A 3,625-nucleotide genomic window follows, 5' to 3' on the forward strand; every position below is an offset into this window, starting at 1 on the left:
AACATCCCGTAAAATAATTAGGAACTTATATAAATTATCATTCATAATGTGGAAGCTTGACTTGTCATTCGAAATATATGCATATATATATATATATATATATATATATATATATATATATATATATATATATATATATAGTGTGAACTTAATTTAAATTAAGAACAACTTATACTAGATACAATTATGAGAGAGTTGTGTTCAATATTTTTACAGAATTCGAAACACTAAGCTATGAAGGGTAGGATTGATTTAATTCATAACATATAAATAAGACTACCTTAACTAAATTAAAGTTAAGTGTTGGGGCTAGGAGTTAGTAGGCTAGTACATGAAGAAATTAGCGAACCCTTTGGGAGAATTAGTTTTGGACCATTTTCCTTACAAGGGCGACGACCCAAACCTTCAAGAGGGGATTTGATTCAGCCCAACATAAACCTTGGCATACTATCTTCCATTAACCTATCTAGTAGAGAAATCTGAATACTACCTCCCATTGGGTAATAAGCTTCACACACTTATCCTTACATCTTCTAGTCATGCGCATGGAGTGGACCCAAAAGCAAGCTAATTGCTTGTAGCTTTAGACAACCCCTAGTCAGCCATGTCTTAGCATGCGTCCAATGGGAAGAGGGAAGTCAGCATGCATGTGTTTCCATTGGCTAAAAAGGATATCAGCCACTTTAATCCTTTTCCTTCTAGGCACATTGGTAGGAGGAAGAAATCTAGTCACTTGCTTTAGTAGCTAAACTTAACAGCCTTGTTTCTCATGCAACTAATGGGATTAAACGGAAATCTGAATGGGTCATCTATGGTTCAGCATCCAAAACCAAGAGCTCTCCATTACTTGTGCGCACCTATAGAGGAAGGAAGCTGATCCTTTCTTTCAAATTAAAAACCCTATACCAACCTTCTCATCTCATTCTCTCAAGACCGTTGCTACCTATCAAGGAAAACAAACCATAGTGCATCTCTTCCTCATTGCCTCCACAAGCCGTGAACACCATAGAGTGGTAAACCTCAAGAAAAATTACACACTATCCCCTCATCCTAGCAAGAAACCATGAGCTCCATGAACAAATATCACAACCCTTAAGGATCATTTTCCTCTCCCTTCTCTGTTTAAGGCCGCCAAACCACAAACATCAAGGAGCTGCAAATATGAGTTCTTGGAGAGTGGATAGTTCCCCTGCATGCAGTCTTTTAGCGTGGTACTTGAAGGGTAGAAGGGTGAAGATCTTAGCATCAACTTAGTGGCTGCAACCTTAGCTGAATTGGGAGTATTTTGTGTTACTACAAGAGGTATAAAAACCGAAAACCATGCTCTCATCCCTCTCTGTTTCGATCTTGTATGCATCCTAGGAGGATGAATGCTTTTCATCCCCTTGTTTCCGTTTCTGTTTCGTTGAACAACAAGCCTCTGCGCTCCAAGTTCAAGGAATCGGTTTTGGAGCTTGAGAAAAAGAGCTCCCTTTTAATATTGATGGACTGCTCCCTGGATTAATCTAATTAATTAGACTTTGCATATGTTAAACTTAGTTGGACAGCATGCTTTTAGGTTCCCCTTGTAGCGCACCATGAATGGATTAGTTGAGTTTTGGAATAAACTATCCCTGATGTTTTACTTGGATAAACCGATTTTGTTTTGGTGAACCTGGATATGTACTAAGTTCAATTTAAATTAAATAAACAGCATGTTGTTAGGTCCTCCTCAACGCACCCTTGGCCTCGTAGAGTTAAAATTGTGAATAAATGTCATGAGCTCTTTGTATGTGAAAACCGATTATGGGTGTTTCTGAAACCTTGGATTTCCGCTATTGGTTAGTGAATAAAAAGGGATGAAATTAGTATGCTAAAAACTTAATTGTTCTAGCCTAAGTAAAATGGGTAGTATCTTTTTGATATAAAATTTTGGTGCACCTAAACTCTGGCTTAAAACGAATCTGACTATGTTGGAAGCTTTGAATTACTTTGCTGTTAACTAGTTGTTAATTGAATATGAAGCCAGAAATTTGTTTAAGGAAAAAGCATGGTAAAACCGAACCTATATATGTGGTGAGTCTTGGAAAAATGGTAATTTCTAGCAAGGAATGAAATGCTCTTAAGGGCAGAATATAAATAACACTAGGAACCGTGTAATATAATGAAAGTACATGATTTAGGAGCTTAGAAATCATTGGGATAATTGTATGAAATTCTGATTTGGTACGTTGATATATTAGGTGCGCATAAACATTGAGACTTTGGATTATTTCGGTGGCTGCCTGGTAAATTAATTGTGACGCGCGAGGTAAGTGTTTGGTGGTATTACCTAATGTGACTATTAGCTAGCGTATAGAATTGTGAATGGTTGCTCACACGTGCCTTGGATTAATGTGCTGTTATATGCTATATATATATGCTGCCTATGAATGTGACAAGATGGAAAATCATGAATGAGAAGTAACTGTTATGTGGCAGCTTGGTACGGAAAGTACATGAAAGATATGCTATTATGATGATGATCAGTCGATATACACCTCATAATTCATTTGTTTCTTGTTGTGTGTGAAGCATATCATGGCATACATGCACGAATTTCATGTTGTTCATGGATTAGAAGATTTATATAAATATGCATACGATTGAGCACGCATCATATAGGCATCCCTTCGGTACCAGGGTATGGGACACTTGGCTTCCGTCCGCATAGGTCACAGTTGGAATTCACCTTTGAGGGAGCCATTATGGAATATCCATTGTGTATGTACGTGCACGACGGTGCTATGAGCATAATGATGGCGTTATATACGCATATCATAGTACGCGCACGAAAGTGCTATGAGCGTAATGATGGCGTTATATACACACTATGATATGTTAACGGAAAATGAAATGTTGATGTGACTGTTTATAATTTTGTGCCTAGTTTAATATTGTTGCATTATTGGTTTTGCTATCACACTACTGGGATTTTTCTCACCCCTTTGGGGCTGCAAATTTTATAAAATTGCAGGAGGACGAAAGAGCATATGAGGACATGGATTATTTGGATATTTACTGTTAATTGCTGCTGTTTGGACTTGCTGTTATTTTGTCTGTTGGATGACGTTGGATGACTGTACTATTTTAATGTGGAGAACCTTAGACTACTGTTGGAACCATGATTTTATTACTGTTGTGAGACTTTTATGATTATCTATTACTTTGGAGAAATTCTGAAAACGTTTTGCGAAAATAATTTCTGAACGTTTATTTAGTGCTAATTTATAAACAGTTTTGCGAACACTTTGCGAGTTATGTTTCGAGGGGAAAACGACCTCCGATTTGCTATTATTTTATATGCACACGAAGCCCCAGACGTGCTCTTTCTATATTACAAAGAATATTTTTGTGGATGGTTGAACTTGATTTTATACGAATATTTCAAGATAGCAATGTCCACCAGGAAAATAATATTTTCAGCAAGTTAAGAAATTTTGAAAGTATACTCTGATTTTTGTAAGTAACCCAATTTCAATTATAAGTTTTAATTAGCAACATCAAAATGATTTTCAGTTGTTAAAATGACGTCGAAAATTCTAATTCCGCTTAGCAATGGGAGGATATCACTGGCATTCCTGTGGTGAGAGAATTCCTCGAGGTG

General features: G+C 36.8%; 1 long non-coding RNA gene across 1 annotated transcript; it reads left to right on the forward strand.

Annotated features, from left to right (window-relative positions):
- The first annotated feature begins 684 nt into the window (after nucleotides 1-684).
- LOC133296074 (uncharacterized) lies at nucleotides 685-3,186 on the forward strand. The gene is made up of 3 exons (XR_009749448.1): nucleotides 685-1,302; nucleotides 2,223-2,290; nucleotides 2,996-3,186. It is a non-coding gene; the product is annotated as an uncharacterized LOC133296074 (long non-coding RNA).
- The last annotated feature ends 439 nt before the right edge of the window (nucleotides 3,187-3,625 follow it).

This window comes from Gastrolobium bilobum, unplaced genomic scaffold (assembly GCF_033153095.1).
Source record: "Gastrolobium bilobum isolate Gb01-03AN ecotype WA unplaced genomic scaffold, APGP_CSIRO_Gbil_v1 utg40354, whole genome shotgun sequence".
NCBI classification, from domain to species: domain Eukaryota; kingdom Viridiplantae; phylum Streptophyta; class Magnoliopsida; order Fabales; family Fabaceae; genus Gastrolobium; species Gastrolobium bilobum.